This window comes from Pteropus alecto, unplaced genomic scaffold (assembly GCF_000325575.1).
Source record: "Pteropus alecto unplaced genomic scaffold, ASM32557v1 scaffold70, whole genome shotgun sequence".
Taxonomy (NCBI): domain Eukaryota; kingdom Metazoa; phylum Chordata; class Mammalia; order Chiroptera; family Pteropodidae; genus Pteropus; species Pteropus alecto.
Genome location: NW_006431912.1, coordinates 1,913,708 through 1,926,009, shown reverse-complemented (window position 1 = coordinate 1,926,009; position 12,302 = coordinate 1,913,708). Strand labels below are relative to the sequence as shown.

The 12,302-nt window shown below is 34.8% G+C and overlaps 1 protein-coding gene across 1 annotated transcript in view; it reads left to right on the top strand.

Annotated features, from left to right (window-relative positions):
* Positions 1-12,302, top strand: part of LOC107196620 (cAMP-specific 3',5'-cyclic phosphodiesterase 4D-like) — a 359,569-nt gene that overhangs the window by 209,134 nt on the left and 138,133 nt on the right. The gene's annotated exons all lie outside the window — the stretch shown is intronic.

The following is a 12,302-nucleotide window of genomic DNA, read 5'->3' as shown; positions in this document are numbered from 1 at the left end:
TAAATACTCCAAAGAGTATGTCTAGAGTGTTTAATTTACTTTCTCATGGAATCTAGTTTTGTTTTCCATTTTCTGTTTTAAGAAACTAATGCATTTGTTATGTATTTTGTTATTTGCTGTTTCAAATTTTAAGTTGATTTTGTAATTTCGAGGCTGCATTTTTTTAAATTTAAAACGAGTTTAAAAAATGTTTTAATTTTTTAAGTTTTTAATTTTTGTATTTAACAAAAGGAACATCTCTTTTTAGATGTAAATGAAAAGCTTGAGGACTTACATATAATTTTTTAAGTTCTCAGTTTCTCTTTGCCAGAATTATTGGATTTAAAAAAATCCCTGAAATTGCTACAATGTCATAATCAACAATTTTACAAAAACTCTGTGTTTTTAGGTTAAGCTAACAGTGAGTATATTTGTTGAGTAGTTACGGAAACGGGCAGCATTCGCCACCTCCCTCACCCCACCCCCCCAACTTAGAAGCTACTTTGACATTTGTGGATTCTAAGTTAGTATGGATCTCAAAATTTGCACTTGCAATTCACATTGAGGGAAATAAGACTTTAAACTGCTGTGCATTTTCTTTGTTTTGAGTGTATTTTACTGTATAGCTGCAAAAGTAGAAATGTAATTACTTACAAATAAGTAATTTACTTGCTTAGCAAGGCTTCTGATCATGTTATGGTAGATTTTATTAAATTCTCAAGTAAAATAAGTTCCCAACTTAAAGCAAACACTTCATCAGGTTCAAGATAATTAAAAAACATGACCGGTTTATGCCTGCAATCATGGTTGGTCTCTCTCTCTATCTCTCCCTCTCTCTCCCCTCCCCCCATCCCATTCCCCATCCCCTATTTTCTTCAATTTTGCTCTTTTCTCCTCTCTTCCTCTTTCTCTCCCTCTCTCCCTATCTCTCTTTCACTTCCTTCTTCTAGTTCTGTCATCTGCTGGTATAAGTGCAGTAACCTCTAAACATATCTCAGGAAATAAACGCTATTCCCAAACTACATTTTAGGGGGAAAAACAAACCCCACACTTGAAGACTGTCGAGGAAATTGCCATAATGGTGACATTTTATCATCCTGTGTCATTATCGTTTTGGGTTGTTCCTCTACTTTTATTTAATGCCATAGAAAAATAAGTGTGTTTGCTAGTTTGAAATGTTGGCAGAATTCCAGTATTTTTGTTTTTTAAGTGAGTGCCAAAATTGTCAATAGGAAGCTTTTCCAAAATGCCCATTGGTACCCAGAGAGAAAACAATGGCATGGCAATGTTTTTAATGTTTCAACAGTATGATTATCTTTGGTTATTTCTGAGAAATGGGAGGCTACATATCATTAGAAATTTCCTTATTAATTACTTAAGGTATAAGGGTTCTAGTGTGCAAGAAGAAGCAAACCAGGCACCCAGGCCACTAACACTAAGTAAGAAAAATATTGTTTTGGAAAAAGCAAGCTTTCTAACTGTTCTTGGCAGTGATATCTGACTCTGGTGGAAGTTTACGGCACGGATTTATCTTCCAGGTAGTCAGTGACTATGAATCCAACCAGCCTGGCTTTAGGTCAATGGTTGGAAAGCAGAGGAAATCAGAAATCAGTTTTCATTTTTAAAACCTCGAGTTGCCTTCTCCTTCACCATTTTGTGCTCATCATTGGCTGCCCAGCCCCAGTGAGGTAGGCTTTCTACAGATGCCATCTGTCCTTGTTGGCACCTTCTGTCCCTGTTGGTACCTCCCGCATGCTGGATAGTGTCCTGTCAGCTCTAGGAGAGTGGTTCCTAAAGGGTGACCTGAAACTGCTGGTAGTTCGTGGACTGTACTTTGATGCATTGATAATATATAATGCTATAATCTCTATATTTTTACTTTATTATATCTTTCACTGTCACTACGTGTTGTTATACTATGGCAGAGGGGATTCTGAGGCTGGGTGTTCGAAGGAGCCATTTAAAACTAGGCAGCAGCGGAAGAGCAAACCTGGTTGCTGCCTGGTTGGAACTTGGTGCCATTTTCTTTCTTTCCTATGACTTTTGTGTCCCTTATGGGCAAGCCACTGTCCTGCTATTCCCTTCTGCTCCTCAAGGGGCATACTTCCAGAGACTCGGGTATGTATGCTTTACATGGCCCTAATTACACTACACTGTTGCCTCCCTGGATCCATCTCAACTCCTCTCTCTCTGGCCTACTCTGTGTTTCTAACATATCAGGGCACTTCCAGACACTCACAAAGTTCACTCCCACACCTCCTTCAGGCTTCCATTCAAATGTTTTTTCACAGAATCTCTTCCTGGCCATTTAAAATTTCAATTCCTACCCCCCATACATGTTTTGTTTTTTTTCTGCGCCTGTATCACCATCTCACATAGATCTATATCTATATGGGTATAGATAGATGTAGATTATCTATATCTCTATATCACTCATTAATTGTTTATTTTATTTATGCTATTTATGTGTTAATTTATTATCAGTCTTCCCCTTCTGGAATATACGATAAATGAATATAGAGATTTTATGTTTTATTCACTGCTATATTCCCAATGATTAGAACAATGCTTGGCACTTATTAGATGCTTAATAAATATTTCATGAAAGAACAAATGAATGACTAGAAGCCCCATAATTGCTATATCTGTTTCTTAATCTAAGTCTATATGAACATATAGTCTATATGAACATAGCAGAGATGCTAAAAGGACCTACTCCATTCAAAATTCAGTATACTTCATCTATGAAGCCATTTGGAATGAGCAATTTTTCCAGATCTATGTTGATTATACTGAAATAAAATCAGACTATTGATTGATTAATTAAAAAGTTTGATTATTTATAACTCCTTAGATTCTCCATGTAACAGCTTTGTCTAAATCTCAAAATCTCATTTAGAATGCATCTTTGAATATTTGTAGAATATTGAAATAGCTTATTGGGGGAGAGAATTGATGTTTAGTAAGTAATTTCTATATGTTAATCACTTTTCATATATAATCTAATTCTTATAAAAATAAGGTAACAAATACATTATTATTTCTATTTGAACTAAGATTCCGAATGTCTTTGTAATCACTTAAAGTTTCAGAAATAATAAGAGAGAACTGATCTTTCCAATTACGCTATAAAATAAAGACTTCTGTAAGAAAACAAACAAACCAATGAATTAGATCATTTCTCATTTATTCATCATTTGTTGGCTGAATATATTTCTTAAATCAGGGCTCTGCTATGCCATTCATCTGCTAGGAGTTTGCATCAAACCTAACTGGCACTCAATGACCCACATAATCTCCTTTCTACTTAATTATCTCAGATTATTTCCCTCTACTCCCTGTAGCAAATCCTCTGTTCCAGTAGAGAAGATTTTCTTTCCACCCTTCCCCCATTATATACCCATTTACTAGTCTCTGCCCTGTCTTCAATGACTTCATGTCTATTTCCCCTGTGCTTTCCTATCAGGCATGAATGCCATTCCCTTTCTTTCTGCCCATCCATTACCCTTAACACTTTTTTTTATGGTCTACTTGAAAACTATACACTTTATTTTTTTACATCCCTAGCCTACAATAGCTTCTCTCCTTTTCTTAATTACTTTTAAACTTATTAGTTGTAGCACACAGTTTATTAAGCTCTAATTATAGACTGTAGTATTCTGTAATTGTTTCTAGTGTCAGCCTTGTTCTCTAACCAAGATAGTGTTTAAATAGATTTATATTGAATACACTTTTTTTTCCTCCCTACAATGCTTTCTAACATAGACGTCGCATCATTAGGAAATGCTCAACAAATACTTGGCTTTTCATCTTGCATATTTATTGAGTGTTGCTAGAAACGATGACATCATTGTAGGACAGAGAGTAAAATGCGGTTTATCCAATAGGGGTTCCTTCCAATCCTAGTATCAGCTCTATGCATCTTGTGTACAGATGTATTTTTGAAGAGTCACTGGAAGATTTTGCTTTCCTTTCATTACTTGAAATCTACTTCTACATTTTGAAATTTTTATAGAAAGTAATTTTGAGAACTCTGGGTGAAAGACACAGTATAGATACAAAGTATTCATCTTCAAAAAGCAAAACGAAAATTCAGATATTTTGAAATTTCAGAACCAGGCACAGGAAAGTTTGGATGAATGGTGAGATCAAAGTATTCATCATTCCATTTCTAGAGAATTAGAAAAGTTGGAAAATCTGTCCTTTGAAGCATCAGAATATTTTATTTTTCTGTGCAGGCTTGTGCTACAGAAAATACTTTGCCTTTTTTTCTTTTTCTTTTTTTGGGGGAGAGGGGGGTAGATGCCTATAGAATTAAAAGTAATCTGGATGGATTTGAACTTCTGAGGCTGTTTAAGTACTTCTGTATTAACATAAGATTAGAGGTGGCAAAAGCAGTGAAAGAGCTGCAGGTGATTTCAAATTGGGTGTCATACTGTAAATCTTTTTGGTGAGATGAATCTGACCAAGTGCACAGAGGCAGTGAATGTGATCTGGCAGGAAGAAAAGAAGCTGAGAGGGTCAAGATGCAGAAGTCAGCAATGTCTTAAGAAGCACTTGATGTAATTTGTACAGAATTGTACCATGTTTGGAGATACCTCAGTGGCATGAATTAAATATTGTGTACTTTGCCCGATTTTTATAGTCGAGTGCATTCTAGTTCCCACCCTGCACTGCCTTTTCAGGGTACTTTGGAGATTAGAGGGGTTTCACATTCTCTAGCTTGAGAAGATTTCTCTTTAGTCTTCCTCTGTGAGCTTAAGCTCAGTGGACAATGGTGGGTCAGACTGGGATCATTTTTAAATTCTGTGCTGCTGTAATCTGGAAACAGGATCTCTTATGAGGGGAGAGACAGGTGCCGCTAGTAGAGACAGAAAGACGTTTTGACAGTTTGCAAGCAGAGCAGTGTACTGAGAGAGGGGTAACCAGTGGTGAGTGGCACAGCCAAGGTCTCACAAAGGCCCACAGGTAGCAATATGTTGGCAGAGCACAGCAAGACAGAGCTTGATGTGTGGACTTGGCTCCTGGCAGCCAGTGGGCAGCTGACCTCAGGAAAGCCTGGCAGCTGGCAGGGGACCAGTGCTGAGCTGGAGATCAGAGTTGCAGTCTTATGGAGCGGTCAGGAAAAAGGCTGAGAGACAACAAAGGCAGGGAATAAGATAAAGAACATCTGTTGAAAATGGAATACAAAGTGGCCACAAAATCCCCACAAAGAATAGCAGAGATAGCTAACACTTATTGATGCTTACTATATGTCAGGAAGGTCCCAAATCCTATATATACTTTAATCCTTCTCAATCCTTACAAACTATGGGGCAGGTGCTGCTATTACTCCCACTTTAGAGGAAAATGAATTACAAAAAGATTCAGAAGCATGTGCAGGGCCAAACATCTAATAAGTGGGAGAGTAGGGATTTCAACCCAGGCATTCTGGCTCAAAAGTCTGCTCAACCTCAAAGCATTCTACCTCTAAATTGCTGCAGGATGACAAAATCAGTATTGTCTTCAACGCCTTTCGAAAAGGCTTTGGGTCAGAAATATGGATTTGAATCTCGCTTCTACTACTTCTTACTTGTGATACTATGGGAAAGTCATTTAAACTTAGGCTTGATTTTATCATCTGCAGAATGGGGATGCCATCGACTCCACAGGTTTTGAAGAACTAAGTGGAATAATTGATATAAAGTAGTAACACCATGTCTGGCAAAAAGTTGCCACTCAACAGAGTCTGTTTTCTTTTTTTCTCTCTCTACATGTCCATTGATGTAGAGTTCTTTAAATTCCTCTTGACTGGGAATTAAATTGTTCCTGGGGACAGGGCCGGGCCAAGCTTGGCATGGGCAAGAATCTTGCAGGCTGGAGTGTGGGATCTGGCATCTGAAGGCTTCCTGCCTGCTCAGGTTAAACAATATGATTGCTCTCTTCTTTTAATTTACAGAAAAATGTCTTGGCAAGTGCTTTTGTATACAGTTAATTCAGTCAACGGAACCTTGCTCCTGAAACATGTAAACTAATGCTCACTTCAGGAGTAATAATTGGCAAACTTAAAAACTGTGCATTTTTTAATATGTTAATCATCTATTATTTCTAAGATTCCTGGCTTTCATTAACTTCATTAGTACTCAAGACAACTGACTGCAAGGACTACACATTTGAATTTCTGTAATTATGCTTGAATTTCAAAGCCTGCTTCATATTCCATAGCAGCCAGGGCATATATGTTAATAACCTGAATATCTGATCTCTAGTCTAGTCATGAACAGACTACATCATCTTTCACATCAGAAACATCAACCCAGTCCTCACTAATAAATTCCATGATTGTTCTTTCTTTCTACAACTTTGGTCTTTATCTACAAACTATACTTAAAGTTATGATGATACATATTTTTTAATTAAAAAATTTATGATACAAATAGCACATGTTCACTGTAGAATAATTAGATTATGTTAGAAAAACCACCCATAATTTCAGAGCTAAGCACTGTTAAATTTTTATGTATATCCTTCCAGATTATTTTCTATGTATGCATAGGCATAGTACATAGTACATAGTACGGGATCATACTGTACAGTTTTGTAACTTATGCTTTTCTCTTAACAGTTTATCATGAACATCTTTATATGTACATATAGTCTTTATGTAGTCTCATAATATACCATTGCATTTTTATAGCAACATTAATTTAGATAATCTTCTACTGGTTATTTAATTTGTTCACATTTTTTCTTCTATTATATAAATACTTTATCATCATCTTTGCACGTACATTTGTGTATCCTTTTCTAAACCTGATTCAAAGGGCATGTGTGTTTACCAGGCTTTTGATACATTCGTCAAAAACATTTTTAGAAATATTATACTGATTATATTCCTATTGGAAATAATTGAGTGCTTGAATATTCAATGTTATTTTTTATTTTATAGAACCGTCTGATGGACACCAATTATTGATTAACCTATGCTCTAAACATTGATAAAAAATACTACCTTTATCAAATATCAAATTCTTATATGTAGTATCTCTTTGGTGTTTTTGTTTAATTCCATTGGTTTTTCCTACTCTGGTACCAGCATCAATTATTTTAATTATTATAGAAATTTTTCTTCATTATTATTGTTTTTAGAAATTTTCTAGCTATAATGACCATATTTATTTATATCATGTCTTATATTATATATACTTGGAGAGATGATGGGGAAAGAGCATGTTGAAGGTAGATAATATAAGATTGGAAAAATGCTGATATTGTTTAGCCACCTGATGAGTACATGGGGTTCATAACCCTATTTTTTCTGCCTTTGTATGTATATGTGAAAGTTTCTATAATAAGTATTTAAATGTAAACAAATGGATCGGTGATTCAGATTTGGACTGTACATGCTCTCCTCTTCAGAAACATGTTATTTTCATGTCTCCTTTTAAGGCTTTCAATAAAGTTTTACAGTTAATTTTTTTCATGTATCCTCTATACTTTTCTACACAAACAAGCAAACAAAAACCCCAGAATCTTCCTCATGCCTTGTTTTTTAGTTTTTTTTTTTTAAATAACTGCTATATTTCTAATTGTCGATATGTAGGAAAATGTTGATTTATAATCAACCACCTTACTAAACTTTTTAATTTTTTTACTTTATTCTTTTGAATCTTTCAAGTAAAGATTTTCATATAATTATAAATTTGCCTCTTCTTTTCCAATTTTCATACAATTATAGATTTGCTTCTTCTTTTCCAATACTAGTAGTCTTTTTTTAAAGATTTGTTAACACTTTAAATGCATTGCTCCTGACTTTAGTGAGAATGTCTCCAATCTTTCATCACTAAGCAAGATATTGGCTATTTGAAGGTGTGTCTTGTATTCCTTGTATGTCTTATATTCAAACTTAAAAATTAGGACTCAGTGTTTAATTTTCCACATACTTTTTACAGAGGATCATTTGTCTCTCTTCAACTCTTAACTTCTTTATATAATAAGTTTTATTAATAGATTTCTTGCCATTAAACTCTTTTCATGTTCCAGAGTTTGTGGATTCATGGACAGTTTGGATTTTGTGAACAGTTTTATGGAAATACCCTAAACTGATAGTACTTTCTCCTAATTTTTCTATTGCTATGTTTCTTTGATTGCTTCAAAGTAAATTTGGGAGCAAGGAGAATGAATAAATGGACTGAAATTTCTATCTTATATTGGAAGTTTGGTATACTTATATTGACTAACATCTGTAATAGAGTCAAAATTTACTCACTAAAATTTAAATATAGAAACAATGGAGCTTTCCTTATTTGCTATAACAAATCTTCTAGCACTTAAGACTACTGTTCCATTGATAAGGAAGAAAAAAATACCTAAGACTTTAGTTATTTTATAAATTAGTATGTTTTCTTTTGGTAAGAATTCAATTAATTCAAAATTTAGCTCTAGATCAGGATTGTTTTTCTTCTTTTCAGTGAGTACTACCCACTTTCCTAAAAAACAAAATGGCCTCTGGGAGCAGGAAAAAAATACAAGTCCTAGGTTCAAAACTTCCTAGCCATGTAATCTTAGGTGGTTGTATAATCTTTCTCTTTCTCCATTTTTTCATTAAATATTGGGGATTAAAATTATAGAATGTTGTGTGAATTGAATGAGTTAATACATGTTAAGTGATTAGAACATCGCTTGACACATAGTAAATGCTTGGTAAAATTTTGTGGATTATACTAATAAAATTAATTATTACCATTCTCATAGTGTTGGGGTAAAAATGACTGATTTACGTGCCATTTCCTAACTGTGTGCTTTTATATCACTCATCTCTGCAATGATTTGGTCTCTGTCCCACCTCCCTCTATTTTTGAAGGACCTGAAGCTGGTTTAAATTTTCTTTTATTCTGTCCTCTTGACCCAAAGAACAGGAATTGCTTTTAAGGGGACTCAGCTCCTCTCTTTGCCGACTAGGCTGGGCTGTGGTTCCAGGTCTGGCTGTGATTGTCATTTGATCTCCACTGTGGGAAGTTCACTCTACGGCTCTCAACTTTAGTGTCACTTTACCCCTCTCTAAGCCATCGTTGTCACGCCCTCCAGCCAGCACAGTCAGCCATCTCCCTTTACCCCTAGGAGCCCATAGAAGCTTTAAGGTACCTTTAGTGTCACTCAGCCTATGAGAGAGCCTTTTGGCTCTCCTAGACCCTCATCCTACCTAAAACAGTATTTCTGCCCTATGTTGCTATGAGGAAATACAGTGGAGTGGGGTGAGGGCTCCCTTCTGGAGTGTGAAATGGATTTGCTTTTTTCCCCTCAACCTGTCTGATGTTTTAATCAACTCACTGATTCCTCATCAGGCTCCAGGCCAAAAGAGTTGATTCAATGAGTGGGGTTCCTATAGGGCATCATGATTTAGAGTGAATAAATACATTGGATTATTATTTTCAAAAAGTGGTCCTGATTACACATTTACTGTGCATTCACTGTAAATAAATGATAATTTCTTAAGAGTAAGAAAGAAATATGAAGATGATGATAACACATTTAATGAGTGCTTACTGTGTGTTGTCACTGTTTCTAGCAGTCTACCTCTATGAATTGTGTATTTTTTACAACAATGATATGAAGCAAGATAATTATAGTTTATAGACCAAGAAATTGAGGTACAGAGAGGTTAGGTAACTTGTTCAAAGCCATTCAATAAGTAACAAAGCCAGAACAGTTTTAATCCTTAAAAGTTGAATAGCCAAGAGTAAATAATGATAGTAGTAATTGTTCTTAAGGATGTGAAATACTGTAACAGAGTGATTTTTGCTAAATATAAGAGATAAACTGGTGCTCTCCTCCCCCCAAAAAATATTATTAAGAATTTTAGCTATTGTAGTAGGCTAAGCAGTTTCTTTCTCTAGCAATACTTAAGAATAGGATGAACAATAACCACATATTGTATAGTATGGTATGATATAGTATGGTATGGTATGATATGGTATATCATCTTCATGATGGCAAGGTTTTAGATGAGCTGGAAATTTAAAGATATTTTTAATTTCCCTTGGCTTCTTAGACATTAAATTTTGTTTCATTTTACAACTTATATGCTTTAGCTTATATTACTTCTTTAGTGAATTAAAGAGATTTTTAAAGATAAAACTCTAGCTTCCCAAGTGTCATTGCCATTTTGAAAAATTGAGCTAATAAACCATTGGGTGATAAAAGATAACCAGATTCTTGGAAAAGAAACTGCCATTTTCCATTTTCACTAAGAAATTCATCTATTAGCAAAATAATCTTAAAAGGATTTTGCTGTTATGTACCTCCATCCCCCATCATCATTATAAATGAAGAGGAAAGAAAATCTAATATCAGGTGCCAGATGGGTACCACATAAATGGCAATAATTCAGCACAGGCTTCAATTAGAGCAACCAAGCTCTGAGTAGCAATTGGGTTGATCATGGGATAATAGTTAACAGAGGTGAATTTTGTTCTGCGTGTCAGGGTTCTTTGCTGTCCTCTCTCTAAACTCAGAGCCTTTCAAATTTTCTGAGAAACTTGGTATCTACTTAGTGCTTACAGCTGAGAGTGAGTGTTACAATTAACTTCTTGCTGGAAAACTGAAGTTCATTCAATGTGGACTTGAAGAAGGAAGCATCAGAGTGGAAAGGATTACAAACCTTTGGATTTAGGTTTGAAACATTTATTTGACCTTACAAAAGGCCATGGAAGAGTCTAAGCCTGGACAGAAACTAAAGATTAAATCTTGTACTGCACTTGAGCGTCCTGAGAATTAGGACAGGCTCCTCTCATTCTGTGCCAGTGCAACTGTAGAATAATAATCCTGGAAAGAGTCCATTTTTAATGAAACGGTTTTGCAGAATAAGTAAAATCCGAGCCTCCCAAAAAACCCAGCACTTGCTTACTCAAGTAAAAGATATACAAAATAAAATGAAGCTAACATTGAAGGAACACTTTCTTTGATCCACATATAGTGCTTAGTGTATGCTGACCATCAGTCCATTATTTAGTCTACACTATAGCCCTGCAGTGTGGGTTTCAAGTTACATCTATATTGACCATGAACTTGACATTCAAAAGGATTAAATAACTTCCTCAAGGCCACAGAATCAGGAAGCGACCAAAACAAAATTCAAATTCAGATAGGACTAATTCCAAAACTCATAGTAGTCTACATATGGATTTCACTCTTTTCCTTTTCTCTCAAAACAAACATTTCTCATGTTAATTATTCTTGTTCAGGTGATATCTTGAAATTCCTTCTTTTGGAACGAAATAAGTTTTATAAGAGTGAAAATGGTTTGGATAAAAAGGCACTCAACTGAAGGGGTTGCTTGATTATATCTCCCTAAAATACTTTGAATATGAAAGAGTAAGAATATTTTTAGAATGATTCTTTCATGGCCATGGTGGGAGTATTTTAATTACTTACTGAATAGATCTCGACTTTGTTGTTTGTTACCTTTAATGCCCATAATAAAATTATAAATAGTAAAACTCTTGAACAGAAACAAGAAACCCAAATTTGTTGTCTAACTTCTTTTCTGCTTTTGTTTTAATTTTAACATAAAATGCTTTTTTTACTATTGATTAAAATTTTGTTCCTTGATTCCAACTAAAACTAAGGGGCATGTACAGTTTTCACTGTGTGTTAATGACTCCACCACAGTAGGCTCATTCCCTTGAAGGATGCTAATGGGTTGTTGCTTCCTAAGGGGAAAACTGATAGATTTGGGTTTGTACTCCTAGTCTTTGATTTCTTGGTTGTGTTAATTTCCTTGTTTATATTTCTTTTAATTAACATGGAACTTTTAAATTTTATGCCTTGTTTTTCTTCTGTTTGTATAGTCAGCAGGCAGTGGCTCCTTAGGTAAAATTGTTAATCAGGGTGAAGTGATAGCTTGAGGGTGCAGTGTTACATGATGCTTGGATAAAAATTGTTCTATTGAAGCCTCATTAGAAAAATGTTCATACACCTGCCTTAAGTGAGCTCTGCATGATACTCTGCCAACTGCCCTAGTCTCTTTTACCTTTAATTGGTTTATTTTCTTCAATTTCTCATTGTAGCCAATATAATCCCAAAACAATAGCATTAGTAGGTCTTAAAGTAATTCATTTATAATTTTTCTTAAGGGTACTGTTCACAGTATAGATTTTACAGGAATATAAAAAGCAGAATTCATTGCAAATTGGTGAATAGAAACAATTAAAGAACAAAGGGGTGTATTGGTTTAAAAAAACTGAAAGGGTCTGGCTCATAATAACTTAGAGGTGATAGTTTTGCTTATATAGCTCGGATTGAGAAAACTATACATAATACAATTCAGGATCTATAACATGATC